We start from the raw sequence: 15,318 nt of genomic DNA on the forward strand, positions 1-15,318 counted from the left end.
ACCATAAATAATTTGGTACTTTTGGACCAGCAGTTCCTCTCATAATATAAAGCTATGTCTATATATCTTGTTATACCTTAAGGATACCTATCCCCCACCCTCAGAGCGGGGAGGGAGTGAATGGCATTTCCTGGGTTCTCCAGAGTCTTGGAGGAATCAGTCTGTGCCCTCCGGCTTGAGTCCTTCTGCTCCAGGCCACCTACCTGACTGAGGTGACTGGTGCCCTCAACATTCAGCCCCATGCAACTCCCACACCCTCTTCCCTTTCAGTGACATTCTCAAGACACTTGTTTGCGTCATACTGCTGTGAGGAGACATGAGAGAGAAGTGAGCAGCCCTGTATCAAAGGTGGTAGGGCAGCTTTCCTGAGGATCACAGTCCGCTTGTCCTCTGGCAAAGCGCTTTTGTCTGCTGAGCCACGTCCCCTGCCACCCTCAGTCCTTACCTTAAAAAAGAAAACCTTTAAAGAATTAAGGTGTTTTTGAGCTCCTAATGTAGTTACATCATTCCCCCTTCTATTTCCTCCCTCCAAACCCTCCCACGTACCCACCTCTTACTTTCAAGTCCATGGCCTTTTCTTTTAATTATTACGTATTCCTAAATACATAAACTCGACCTGCTCGGTCTGTGTGATGTTACCTGTCTGTATGTTTTCAGGGCTGATCATTTGATAGCTGGTGGGTGTGCTCTTCTCCTGTGGGGGAAACTGTTTTGAAATAGAAGCTTCTAGTTTCTTCGGAAAGTCAGTTATGCCAAACGGTGCTTTGCTGGGGCACACAGGTGAAAGCAAACACTCGAGAGAATGTTTTCCTGAAGCAGACACAGGTGAAGGGATGTTTTGATATAGTAAACATGTGAAAGGACTCCTGATGAAGGGATATCAATGTGGCCCCACCATCAGCGGGAGACGAGCACTGAGCATTGGTTTGGTTTGCCCCGCCTCGCTATTCTTTACTAGAGACACGCTTGTATTGGTTCACCATACATAGGGAAGTTGAGCTCAACTTGTGGTAACACTGCCACTGAGAGAAACCAGCCCAAGAACTGCTCTGAGGCTCCTGCGGCAGCTCGACACTTCCACAGCCTGGCCTCAGGCCCATGGGTGAGCCTGGCGGTTTCTTCAGGATTGAATTGCAGCTGCCTGGTGTGTGCTTGTGAAAGGACTGGGCTGTAGCTGCTGGTTCGTGCCTGCTGTCTGCCTGCAGCTGCTGAGTCGTATTTGGTGTTTGCTATGGGACTGAACTGCTGCCAAAGATTGAGCTCACCTCCAATGAACTATGGCTGAACAGGTCCACTTCTCCCACATCCTAACAGCTTTTCTCATCCACTACCTCTGCAGGGTGGCGGGCTAGAGGAGAGGTTGAACCCTTATAAAGTAGGTAGCAAAATATTTATGCCTACACTGTTTCTCCCTTCAGCATTCCCTCGTTGCCTGATGTTCTTTGATTAAGGTCGAAGCCTTGTGAGTTTCTCTGTCTACCTTAGCATGTCTGCTGGTGTCTTTCTCGTTCAGGTTATGTTAGGCGATCATGTTGGTGAGACTTCATGCATGTAGCTTCTGACATTCTGAGAAGAAATCTCACGGCAAGCTCCCAGATCCTCCAGCTCTTACATTCCTTTTCTGCCCCAGTTGCTGAAATGTTCCCTGAGCCTCGCGGTGCAGGAGTTGTATTGTATTACAGTGTTTCCATTGGGGCTGGGCTCCAGAACTCTGCATTTTGGTTGGCTGTGGTTTTCTGTAACAGTTGCCATCTGTTACAAAGAGAAGTGTCCTTGATGAGGGATGAGGGCTACACTTCCCTGTGGGTGTAAGGACCAATGTTTAGAGTGCACTTAGGGATTGTGCTGGTTTAGTAAAGTGGTGTCTGTACGTTCTCCAAGGTCCAAGGTTCTCCTCCAATGATCAGAGCACCAGCATCCTGCAAATCCCCTCTGTTGCTCCCCAAACTCCTCTCCCTGTCTTGGCTTCTGCAGTTATTCTGGGATCCATTACTCTGGGATCCATTACTCTGGGATCCATTACTCTGGGATCCATTGTTCCAGGATCTGTACTCACTCCCCTGGTGAGAGAGAACATGTGATGTTTGCCTTTCTGGGTCTGGGTCACTTCACACAATGTGATCCATTCACCTGCATAATTCTTGACTTCATTTTACAGCTGGATCAAATTCATATTCTCTCTCTCTCTCCCTCTCTCTCTCTCATTCATTCTCTCTCTCTCTCTCTCTCTCTCTCTCTCTCTCTCTCTCTCTCTCTCCCCCCCACCCCCTCTTCTAGACAGAGTTTCTCTGTGTAGCCCTGGCTCTCCTGGAACTCACTCTGTATACCAGGCTGGCCTTGAACTCAGAGATCCGCCTGCCTCTGCTTCCTGAGCACTGGGATTAAAGGAGTGTGGCGCAACTGCCCGGCTTCAATCCTCTCTTTTAAAGGCATTTATCTTATGCATGAGAGTGATGCCACTGTGTCTTCACTGCCCTGCTGAACTTAAATTCTAAGGATTTATTTTTATGAGAACACTGTAGCTGTCTTCAGACACACCAGAGCCATCTCTCCAGCCCTGAGCTTAGATTCTAGACCAGACCATGGTTCAGGCTCCTGCAGCAGCTCTTTCTATACATAGCACAGCACAGGGTCGACCCCTGTCCTTGCTTCCTGAGAGGTTAGCATGCCAAATAAATATGAAACTGCACAAGGAGGGGAGGCAGACTGGCTGGAGACACCCTGAGACAGTATGGTGGCTTAACAGCACTCCCTGTGATGGTCTGAATACGTTTGGCTCCGGGAGTGGCCTTATTAGAAAGTGTGGCCTTGTTGGAGGAGGTGTGTCTTGTGGGCGTGGGCTTTAAGACCCTCATCCTAGCTGCCTAGAAGCCAGTCTTCCACAAGCAGCCTTCAGATGAAGATGTAGAACTTTCAGCTCCTCCTGCACCAGGCCTGCCTGGACGCTGCCATGTTCCCACCTTGATGATAATGGACTGAACCTCTAAACCTGTAAGCCAGCTCCAATTAAATGTTGTCCTTGTAAGAGTTGCCTTGGTCATGGTGTGGGTTCACAGCAGTAAAACCCTAACTAAGACACCCCCTTTCCATGTCTAGTTAGGTCTGGGACGCCTGTCTATGATCCCAGTGTTGAGGATGCAGAACTAGGAGGTTTAAGACTTCAAGGTCAGTTTTGGCTACAGAGTTTCATCTCAAACCAATAGCAAAAACAAACCAAATAACCACATCCACACCCTCAATGGGACCTGGGAATCTGCAGTTGCAATGAGGGAATCTTACCTTGACCCTTCTTGGCTTTGCCTTAAACTGAAGGACAAGTGTTCCTATAAGGGAACAGAGAAGACCATGTAGGGTAGCAAGAGATTAGAGCGAAGCTGGCAAAGTAAGAGTTTGATTGGCTGGGAGTGAGGGGAGAGGGAGGGGACAGTCAGCAAAAGCATGGAGGTGGGAGGAGCTCCCCCCAAACCCCAGCTGTGGCTCCCCAGCTCTCTGCCACCCCAGGACCTTTGTGCAGTTCCCTCTGGTCAGTCTGCTTTTACCTCCAGCTCCTCCACACCCTTCAGGTCTCAGCAAAGACGGAACTTCTTGGTGAAGCTTTTTGTGACCAGCCTAGCGGAGTCCACTGTCTCCTGCGACTTTAATTTCTTCATCAGTTCACTTAACACAGTAGGGATGGTGGCAGCCGATGTCACCTGGGCTCTCACAGTGTCTGGGAGCCGTGATAACTGGTGTATTTTTTTTTTAAATCTATCTGAGACAGTGGGGGTGGGGCGGGCGATTGCTACAGCCTGTGTAGAGCTCAGCAGAGCTTGTAGGAGCCTGTTCTGCCATCTTGTAGGTCCCTGGGATCAAACTCACATCTTAGGACTTGATGGCAGTGAGCCCCCACCCCGCCCGCCTGCTTTCTTATTTAGGGCAGTTGGCCTCTGGGATCCTGTCTGGGGTGGCCACTGCACAGCCTCAGGCTTCATCTCACCCCGAAGCTCTTCCCCCCTAGGCCTGTCTTCTATGGTGGAGCATGGTGCTACCGTGGCTCGCTCGGGAACCCACACTTGCCCAACCCCCTTGCTGTCATAAGGAGCAGCCCCACTTTGTACAGCTAGTGTTCCTCCATTGGCTCTCAAGGATGCCTTGATGATATCTTACAGACATGGCCTTATTTTAAAATTCTCAGGCCCACAAGATAGCACAGTGGCCCCACACAAGCCTAGGGCCTGGGTTTGGACCCCGGGACTCATGTTAGAAAGGGGAGAGGAGAGAACCGACTCTAAAGATTGTCCTCAGACGTATATGCTTATATGTGTGCGCGCGCACGCACCACACACTCAACTTAAAAGGTTCTTGATGACTGTTTATGACTGGCCCTGTGTAAGCTGGTGAACTTTCCGGTTGACTCATCTGTATGCCTTTGGCGGGAGAGTTCGTCATTTGGCCGCCGCCGCACCTATTGGTATCCATGACATCTTATGACAGAGCCCTCGGAAAGCCACTGAGAAAACTGCATGTAGTGCTCTGGTGCCCGTTCTAGGATGCTTGCCGGGGCTGCCCTCCGCCCTCACTGAGGCTGCCTCTCTCTGTTAGGCTGGGAGTCGGGCGAGCAGCTTCTGTGTCCTGCTCTTGGGCTCCCAGGCGGGCTCTTCAGCGAATGACTTTTCTTGACCAGCAGGTGGCGCTGTTGAAAGGCAGTTGGGTCATGAGTGTACCAAGCTCACTGTTGGAACCCTCCCTGGTTGGATTTGTGGTTAGTGGCGGTGAGACATTGACCTGTCCAGAAGTAGGCATTTTGTGTGTCTTAAAGGGTACATCTTGTCCTTAATCTGCACCTCAGTTCTTTGCCTTTTGACAACTCTACGATGATGAAACCCAAGTGTGTGAGCTGAGATCCAAGACCGTAGGCAGAAATGAACGTCGCCTCTCTGGGCTACTTTTCTAACGTGTTCTGTCACAGGAACGGAAGGTGGATGACACCTTACTTTGCTCTGCTGTGTTGCTCTGGATAAGTTAACTTTGCTTCTGCCCCCACCCCCACCCTGTTTCCCCACCTGTCAGAGCCCCGTCAGGTCCATCCTGGGGTACCTTTCTCTCTGCATCCACGCTCAGGCAGGTCATGCAGCTGGTTCTGGGTTGGGACTCAGAACCCCCGCTGTAGAGAACATTCCCTCCCTCACAGGCCACAGCAGCTGCCCGTGGGGGTGGCGGCTGAATCTTGCCAGTGGGGACTTGTTGAATGCATGCATCTTGAGCCTTGGTGGTCCAATCACCAGGGGACTTGGGGGACCGTTCATTAGAGCACTCTAACCTGACCTGGCCTGTTTCAAGACCGGGTGTGTGAGAAGAGCAGGTGTTGGTGAAAGCACAGAAACCAGGATATTTCAGACAAGGCTGGTTCATCACTGTGAGAGGACGGGGTCAGGCTAGGGTGGGGGGAGGGGCAAGAGTCGGGTTCAGCTATGCTGGGGAGCTCAAGGCTGGGTGATTGATCTAAAGGCCACTGGAGAACAACCCAGGGTAGGAGTTGCTGGAAGTTGCCCCTTAAAGGCAACCACAGTGGGGTTGGGGATTTAGCTCAGTGGTAGAGCGCTTGCCTAGCAAGTGCAAGGCCCTGGGTTTGGTCCCCAGCTCCGAAAAAAAGAAAAGAAAAGAAAAAAAAAGGCAACCATAGTTCGATGTTAGAGAATGAAACCTATCTATCCAACTCTGACAAAACGGGTCTCTTCACTTCTCAGGGTATGAGGAAAGCTGAGGCTCCCTGGTGGCGATGCTGGCTGTAACAGACCTGGCCACATGGCACTCAGCTGGCCACACAGCAGGCCTTTCCTGCTCCTGCTCCTGCTCCAGGGCCCAGTTCTGCATCTCAGCAGGAGACAGATTGCATCAGCTGTGCCCAAACTGGCAAGAGGGAGAACTGGATCCCTCCTCCCAGCCTTGCTGAGTGGCCCGGGCTCAGTAGAAAGGGTTCTTTAGAAGCTTGCAAGATGGGTCAGCCAGGGGAAGTCTCCTTAGGGGGACCATGTCAAGGGGACAGCCATGCAGGCTAAGAGTTGAGCCTTACAGGTAAAGCTCTGGACGGGAGCACCAAGGACAGGCAACAGAGCAAGGACAGGGCAACAGAGAAAGGCTTTGCTTTCTTGGAAGAACTCAGGAGCCGGGTGAAAGTGTCACTGTGCTATGCCTTAGGACTTTGTTCCCAGTGTCCAGCACAATCACCATCAGTCTCACAAGGGTCGTTTGCATTTCAATTCATTAAAATTAATTATAGGGCTGGAGAGATGGCTCAGAGGTTAAGAGCACTCTTCCAGACTCTTCCAGAGGTCCTGAGTTCAATTCCCAGCAACCACATGGTGGCTCACAATCATCTGTAATGGGATCTGGTGCCCTCTTCTGGTGTGTCTGAGGAAAGCAACAGTACCCATATACATAAAATAAGCCTTTATGAGAATTAATTATAATGAAAATTTAGGTAAAATGAAAAAAATCAGTTCTTCAGTTGCACGGAGCTCATTTTCAGCATTCAGTGGCTCTGCGTGGCCAGTGGTCACTGCGAGGGACAGCACACAGAGCGTCACCACCATCGTTGTAGATTCTGTTCCAAAACCTGAGGTGGGGATGCTTTCAAACAAAGTGTTGGTCTTTCCCAGCCTGACCTTTAGGGGCCTGGTGCATGTCACCTTTGTCTTCGGCTGAGATGAGGACCTGGGGGTCTGAACTTCCCTTCATCCCTCAGCTCACAAATTATGGAATCCTCCAAGGACTGAAAAGTGGCCCTCTGGCTAACAGTTCCCCGGGAGAAAGCATCCCAACAACAGTAGGGCATTATCTACCAATGCTTGCCTGTCATTCGCCAAAGGATGCTTCCCTAGTGGCCAGGGCAATACTCATTCTGGGTACTGCCCTGGAGTCTTGGGTATCCAGATGTGGGGAGTGTGGAAGGGTGGAAGATATCCACAGAACCTTTTACCATGTCCATCCGGAGTTCTATAGGTGGTTAGAAAGAGTCAGTGGTTAAGATCACTGCTGCTTTTGCCGAGGACCTGGGTTTGGTTCCCAGCACCCATGTGGCTGCTCACAACAGTCTGGAAACTGCAGTTCTAGGGGACCTGACACCCTCTTCTGATCTCCATGAGGCACACACGTGTTACACACATGTGCATGGAAGCAAAACACCCATATGCATAAAAAACAATGTCTTTTTAAAAAGTGTCTAGAGGGGTTGGGGATTTAGCTCAGTGGTAGAGCGCTTGCCTAGCAAGCACAAGGCCCTGGGTTCGGTCCCCAGCCCCGAAAAAAAGAATAAAAAAAAAAAGTGTCCAGAAAGCAGCCAGACAGTTGTGGGGTTGGGACACTGATTCTGGTAAAGCCCCAGCCCTGCTTGTTGTACCGTTTCCGTCTTTCAACCCATTTCTCTCTACCTCTGAAATACAAATCACACTTGGGAAGCTGAGGTCAGAGGATTGTCATGGGTTTGGGATGAGCCCGGATTTACAGTGAGTTAGTTCCAGGCCAGCCTGGGTTAGAGCAAGGTCTTGTCAAATGCAAGTAACATCACAGACAAAATCTTCATCCCCAGAGCACTGCTCAGGTCTCTTCCATGTCGTGCTTGCCACCTGACTTACTAAGAAGCAGAAATCTGGGCCCCACACATTTACTTAGCCCTCTCCTCCCCTGCGTGAGCCTCCTTCCCAGCCCCATGTTGTACCGTCCTGGCCTTCACCACTGTTGTGTCCCATTATTCCTCCTGGACTGTCCGCCTTACAGGGGGAGGACATGAATATTCTGTTCTTCAGTCTATGCTCAGTGCTTGGCACAGTCCCCAGACATATGGTAAACATCAGAGAGAAGTAATGGTCTAGTGTGTATGTGTGGATGTTTAACCTCTTCCAATCTCAATTTTCTCACCTGTAAAATGGGAATCCATCGAGTGATTTTTTTTTTGTAGGATTAGGATAAATAGAAGCAGTTACAATGTTGCACAGCACATAATAGGCACCAAATGAACAGTTACTATGGTTACAGGAAGGCAGAGGGCTGGGGATGTAGTTCATTAGGGGAAGACTAGCCTAGTTCATGGAAGGTCCTAAGCTCAGTCCCTAGTACAACAAACTAAGTCAAGAATCCAATCCCAGTGACCTCCTGCTCCCACACCTGAGAAAATGAGGAACTATTAACATGATGTCCTGTCACCCGTGAGCACAGTAGCTGCCTCTTACACCAAAGTCATGTTCAGGACACTAACCCCAAGGCATTCTGGTCATTAAGAACCTAGATGCCACCAAGTCTGCTTGTCCCAGTGAGCAAGTTCAGGATCACTATTTTATGTAGTTGTGCTGTCCCCTGAGTCTCTTTCAACCTGGAACATTCCTCTGACTCTCTTTGACCCTTGTGATCTGGACTAGGCCCTGTTTGCCTTTTGAGTCAGGGTTCTGTGTGTTCCAGGCTGGCCTTGAGCCCACTGTAGCTGAGGATGACCTCCTGACCCTCCCATTTCCATCTGAGTTCTGGGGTTATGGGCCTGAATCACTGTGCCATGTGACTTGGACAGTTCTGAAGGGGACAGGCTGTCACTTCTTGGGATACCCCATGGGTGCGTGTGTACATGCATGTGTATTGTTTCTGTGTGATTAGGTCCAGGGTGTGCATCTTTAATGATAATGGCAGGAGAGAGAGATGTCTTGTCCTCTTGGGGCTTTCATCCCTTTGCAATAATAGGAAGTGCATTTAAAGATTTGTGCACCCCTGTGTGTGTATGTATGGACACCATGTGCATGCAGTACCCAGAGTGGCCAGAAGAGGGCGCATCTATTCCACATCCTCCCCACTCTTCCTCCTCTCATGTCTCTTCTCTCACAGCTGCTTTTCTATTTTTATGTCCTTTGCACATGCACACAAACATATGCATACACACACTTACGCATGTATACTCATATCCACACATTACACATACACACAATACACGCATATGCACACACATATACGCACACACATACATTATCATGCCTCCACACACAAACACATGTATGTGTGCATGTACACATATGCACACACGCTCGATGCATATATGCATATACGCACACATATGTACATGTACATACATGAACAATGTACACCTATGTGCACACATATACATGTACACAGGCATTCTCAGGCACACAAACACACATGTACACAATGCTCACATGCATACATATACACATACATATATACACATACATGCATAGATACACATGTACATACATGCACATATATACACCTGCACACACATATACATACACACATACATTATCATGTCCACACACACAAACACATGTATGTGTGTATGTACACATGCACACAAATGCTCAATGCACACGCATATACATATATGCATGCATACGTGCACACATACATATATATGTACACACATGCTTATGTGCACAAATTTTGTTTGCAAGTATGAGAGAAAATCTACAATATTGTCTTTTTTTGGTATGTGCTTTTTTTTTTCTTTTCTTTTTTTCTTTCTTTTTTTTTTTTTTTCCAGAGCTGGGGACCGAACCAAGGGCCTTGTGCTTGCTAGGCAAGCACTCTACCACTGAGCTAAATCCCCAACCCCAGTATGCGCTTTTTTATTGGTTATTTTATTTATTTACATTTCAAATGTTATTGCTCTTCCTGGTTTCCCCTCCACAACTCCCCTATCCCATCCCCACTAATATTGTCCTTTTTAAAGACTGACATTTTTCCCCTGTTGCAGAGATCTCCAGATCCACCCACTTCCCTGCAAATGTCCCTCTTTCATTCTTTAAAACTCACTATTCTGTTCTGTGCATGGCACGGTCCTTTTCCCCATCTGGTTGTGGCCCTGGTCTCTTCCCTATCTTGTCTACTGTGGATAGAACATCAGCACTGACACTCATGTGGAATGCTGGCTTGGACCCTTTGTGTGGCAGCATAGCTGGTCCACAGGGTAGTTCTATTTGTAGGTTTTTGAGGAGCCTCCAGGCTGATTCCCACAGTGACCACCTCAGTCACATGTGGCCCAGCAGCACACAAGGGCTTTTATTAGAACACGGTCTGTGGGGCAGAAGCCATGGCTCAGCCAGTCAGGGCACTGTCTGTTCTCTTAGAGGCTTGGGTTTGGTTCCCAGCACTGGTAATTTGGCTCACAACCATCTGTGACTCCAGTTCTGATGCTGCCTTCTGGTCTCTGCAGGCACTAGGCATTAATGTGGTGTACAGAATAAATGCAGGCAAAATACTCATATACGTTAAAAATGCACCCCCTCAAAAAAGAAAACCTTTAGAAGTGGTTTCATGAGGAGTAACTTTGAGGCCTGCCTTTCTTCCTTCCTTCCTTCCTTCCTTCCTTCCTTCCTTCCTTCCTTCCTTCCTTTCTTGAGACAAGGTCTCACTATGTAGCTCTGGTTGTCCTGGAACTCACTACATAGACCAGGCTGGTCTCAAACTCACCCACTTCTGGCCTCACACTTATCTCCTGAGTACTGGGACTAAAGGTGTGAGCCACCACACCAGGCTGTGTCTCCATCTTTCTTTTTTTCTTTTCTTTTCTTTTTTTTTTTTTCGGAGCTGGGGACCGAACCCAGGGCCTTGAGCTTGCTAGGTGAGTGCTAAATCCCCAACCCCCCCTCCATCTTTCTTGAGTGGTTGTATCTGTTTCCACTGACATTGATTTTGATGCTTACATTGCCTCATTGGCCATCGAAGTCCCCTTCAAGCTTCCTTGTTTCTCGACTTCTTTGATTCTTTGAGTACTCCTTGCTTTCTGGAACAACATGGCCCCTTGCCAGAAGAATCACTGGCATCAGGCCTCTCAAAGGAACACTGTTTCTACTTAACAGAGAATCTAGAACAACGATGGTGTCAGGTATGTTTGCAGCTAGTGGCACATCACTACATGCCCCTGGGGTGGACACAAGCTGTGTGTGTGTGTGTGTGTGTGTGTGTATTTTTGTGTGTGTGTGTATGTGTGTTTGTGCATATGTATATATGTCTCTGTGTATGTGTACATATGTTTGTGTGTATATGTATGTGTTGTATATGTGCGTGTATGTGTTGTATATGTGCGTGTATGTGTAGTTGTGTGTGGTTGTATATGTGTGTGTTTGTGTGTGTACATGTGTGTTTGTGTGTGTTTGTATGTGTATGCATGTGTGTATGTATGTGCATGTGTGTGTATGTGTGTATATACGTATATGTATGTATGTTTGTGTAGTTCTGTAATTGTGTGTGCTTGTGTACTTGTATATGTATATGTTTGTGTGTGTGTGTGTATGTGTGTGTGTGGTTTCTAGATGTCCTTTCTCTAGATGAGCTCTCAAGGGTGAAGGTCTCCTTCTCTCACTATCCAGCTCTGTCTCTGCTTCTCCCTTCCTGGGATGGCTGGAGAGCCATCACTCTCCTTAGATTCCAGCGCTGGACTGTTGTAAACATTTACTACCCCACTGGCTGTCCCTGTCTTCCGTCTCACGAGGATGCTCAGGTGGGTACCCCATGCCTGTCCCTCCAGGGTTTGGGTTTCCTGTTGTGGCTTCTGCTCTAGTCCTGGTTCTTCTTCAGAGGCACAGGACAATGGAGTAAGCAGGATGAGTCTCTCCTTCTGGTGACCTGCCCTGATCTATGGGGGCGGGGCTCTCTTAGAAGCCTTTGGGTGCTTTATTTAATATTCATAAGCTGCTTCTCCCCAGCCCCCTCTAGGAGGTCAAAGCCATTAAAAGGTCCTTGACAATCATGCATGAGCATTCAGAGCTGGGTGGCTGATTCCAAGGGCCTTGTCATTTATCCACCTCCTCCCCTGCACAAATCCACGGGAGGAAAAAAGTTGCAGCTGAAACGAACCCCCGTTTGCTTTCTATAAAGAGGAAAATTAGCCGCTCTAATAATCATGAATATTAATGTGCGGCCAATTTCACTCAATTAAACTGATGACTGTAATTCTGCCTTCGCGCTTTTTATTTAGCAGTTCACGGGGAGGGGGGGGTGCATTTCAGTGATGCTCCGTATGGGGTGCTTTGACCCAGCCACAGGTTTGGCTTAGCTCCCTCACTCATCCCTGGCTTTTGTGCACAACGGACAAACTCCCTCATGTGTCGACTGAGCCCTCTTCCTGGTTTTAGGCCAGGATGTATTGTTGCTACCAAGAGCTTACAAGATTGTTCAGCCTAGGGGTTGGGGATTTAGCTCAGTGGTAGAGCGCTTGCCTAGGAAGCGCAAGGCCCTGGGTTCGGTCCCCAGCTCCGAAAAAAAGAAACCCCCCCCCCAAAAAAAAAAGATTGTCCAGCCTACTGTCCTGTGCTATCTGTCTGTGAGCCACAGTGTCCTTGGGCTGGTGTGCCCAGTGCCTAGCTATTCCCTGGTCACAGTGAATGAGCTCACAGGGATGTGCCTCCCAGGTTAGGGCATTTCCCCGGAAGCTGTGCGTGGTACCAGAGCGGAGTGGTGCTTTTGCTGTGTGGTCCCACTGATGGCTTCTTGTAGGTTTCTTGTGGGGGTTCCCTCATCTGCTCCACCTCAGTTACACCGTGCCCCCGCTGCTGCTGAGGCAGGGTGTGTGTCTGGCTGTGGGAAGCCGCAGGACACCACTGGAGGTGGGGAGAAAGCTCAGTGGACACAGCCGGAGATCTCAAGCCTGCAAGGAGGCCAGGGTCCTCAGTTCTCAGGCTCTTGGGCATCCAGGCGCCACCGCTGGATGCTGAGAAAGGAGCGGTGGGGGGGGGGGGTCCGTGGAGGGAAAGGGGATAGCTCAGGCTGGTCCCGCAGGGGTAGTCCATGACTTGATGGTGGTGGGCTTGGTTTGACTTGGTGGCAGCCTCGACTGGGGGCACAGGGAGACCTTCTTCAGGAGATTAGACGGTGGCTCTGTAGGTGAAGGGCTTTTCTACTGAAAGGTAGAAGTTTTTTTTTTTTTTTAATTATTTTTTTCAGATCTGGGGACTGAACCCAGAGCCTTGCGCTTGCTAGGCAAGTGCTCTACCACTGAGCTAAATCCCCAGCCCCGAAAGGTAGAAGTTTTAAGGTTGCCTCCCCCCACTAGACAAAGGTTTAGAGTAAAAGAAAAAAAACCGGTTAGGCCCTGGGATTGTATGTTCCAGGAAGCTTCTCCTAGGACTATAGATTGGTAATTACATCGGCAGGTAGCTGACCATAAAGTTAGATTAAAATCTTAGAGAACAACCTTGAGAAGCAGGAAGCTTCTCCCAGGAACTGGAGGACCATAAAGTTAAACAATCTTGAGAAACAGGAAGCTCCTCCTTGTGATTTTTCACTGGTATTCTCGACATTTTCCAGTGACGCCTCCCTATCCCTTTGGGTTGTGGTTTCTTCCTTTAAATCCCCCTTCTCTTTGCTACTGGGGGTCGAACTCCACTGCCCCTGCGTGGGATACGAGTCTCGACCCCAGTGCACTGGCTCCTATCAGTAAACCTCATGTGACTACAGCAAGGATGGTCTTGTGTGAGTTCTTGGGGGGGTCACATCATCCCGAGACTTGAGTGAGGGTCTCCCCGCTCTGGGGGTCTTTCACTTGCAGCCATGATTTCCCTCTACCACTATGGACTCTAATCCTCTGGAACCGCAGCCCCCCCAAACCCCATTGTCTTTGATAAGTTTGATAAGTGTCTCATCATCGTGGTAGGAAGACATCATGGCCCACGAGCTTCTGGGTGAGTGAGTCTCCTGTTTCTGCCTCCCACCTCAGTGTAAGAGTGCTGGGGTTTCAGACATGCACCATCCTGTCTCATCACTGATGGTTTCTGGGGATCCAAACTCAGGTTGTCAGGCTTGCACGGCAAGTGCTTTCATCCGATGAGTCTCTGACGTCTCCCCCACCGCACCTCCAGCCCCAGCTAAGGTCTCTCTGTGTAGTTCAGATTGACCTTGAACTCAATATGTCATTCTCCTTGGATTCAGACTCACAATTGCCCTGCCTCAGCCTGGAGTTACAGGGACATACTGCCATGACTGACCAGGACAGTGCAGCTACCTGCACACCACTGGAGGTGGGGAGAAAGCTCAGTGGACGGACTGTTTACAGTGGCTGGGAGGCTGCTCCCTCCTTCCCAGCAGGCTTTAGGAAACTGAATTCCCATTGATGACAAAGTCCTCTGTGGGTGCAGAGAACAAACCAAGCTCCACCAAGCTCCACCTCCCCCACATCACTTTCTGGGGAAGCTAAGGATGCACTCACTAACCAAACTTGCCCCTCCTTCCTCTCCCATCCCCTTTCCCTTCTCCCTCTCTCCTTCCCCCTCCCTTGCTCCCTTCCTCCCTCTCAGCCCCGCCCCCCACCTCCAGCCGCCTTCCTGCCTCCTTCGGAGCTTTCCATGGTCCTGAAGTCAGTTGAGCGTCTTTCTACGGGCTGTTTACAAAGGCTGCCTGAACTGTCTCCTCTCCCTGGGTGGTCTCCCCACTCTTCTCAGCTTGGTGGAAGGAGAATGAGTTCTCTTCCAGCCATGTTGCCAGTACATTGGTTGCCATAGCAGCAGAGAGGGAAGATGAAAGCTAGGCTCTCACCTAAGTGGAATTAAAAGCCACCCTCATGGTAGAACAAATGGCTCCAGGAGGGCCCTGAGAACTGGAGAGCATTGATTTGTTTGTTTGTTTACTTATTTATTTATTTATTTATACTCATTCGGTCTGGTACGGTGAGGTTCCGAGAAGGAGAAGGGGTGGGTGGGTGGGGTGGGGGTTGGGGTCCGTAAGGGCTTTTTTTTTTGGGAGGAAAAAAAAAAGCAAGACTTTAATAACCAACAGAAACAATGATACCTCACAGTGCCACACTACACTTTAAAAATGGTGACAGATATTTCAGACTATCAGTGGAGTATATAACCGTGAACTATGTGTGTCTGTGTGTGTGGGGGGAGGGGGAACACCATGAAGTGACTTGAATGTTGTCCATAGGGAAGCCTCCTTATTGCCTGGGGCTTCTCTTGGTCACTTGGCTAAAGCAATGCCCAGACCATGACACTTGCCCCTCCCCCATCCTCCTCCTCTTCCTTGACCTCCTCTTTTTCCTCTGCCTCTTCCTCCTCCTCCTTCTCCTCCTCCTCCTCCACCTCCTCCTCCTCCTTCTCCTCCTCCTCCACCTCCTCCTTCTCCACTACCTCCTCCTCCTCCTCTATCTTCTCCCAAGCAAGCAGTAGACCCCACCCTTAGTCACAGCGACAGCCTCTAAAGCCAAGCTTGGGTGAAGAGCAGTACTAACTGCAGGGATGTCCTCAAGTCAAGTTTACTTCTGGGGACAGCATTCGAGACCAAATGGTGGCCAAAGAGCTGTCGGTCATTTTGTCTGGCTAGTGAAGGAGTGTGTTCAAGCACAAGCGC

The 15,318-nt window shown here is 49.4% G+C and overlaps 1 long non-coding RNA gene across 1 annotated transcript; it reads right to left on the minus strand.

The window, feature by feature from the left end:
• Positions 1–11,928: 11,928 nt before the first annotated feature.
• LOC120095862 (uncharacterized) lies at positions 11,929–14,563 on the minus strand. The gene is made up of 2 exons (XR_005491737.2): positions 14,281–14,563; positions 11,929–12,874 (listed from the first exon to the last, which is right to left on the minus strand). It is a non-coding gene; the product is annotated as an uncharacterized LOC120095862 (long non-coding RNA).
• Between the last annotated feature and the right edge of the window lie 755 nt (positions 14,564–15,318).

Source organism: Rattus norvegicus, chromosome 12, assembly GCF_036323735.1.
Source record: "Rattus norvegicus strain BN/NHsdMcwi chromosome 12, GRCr8, whole genome shotgun sequence".
NCBI lineage: Eukaryota > Metazoa > Chordata > Mammalia > Rodentia > Muridae > Rattus > Rattus norvegicus.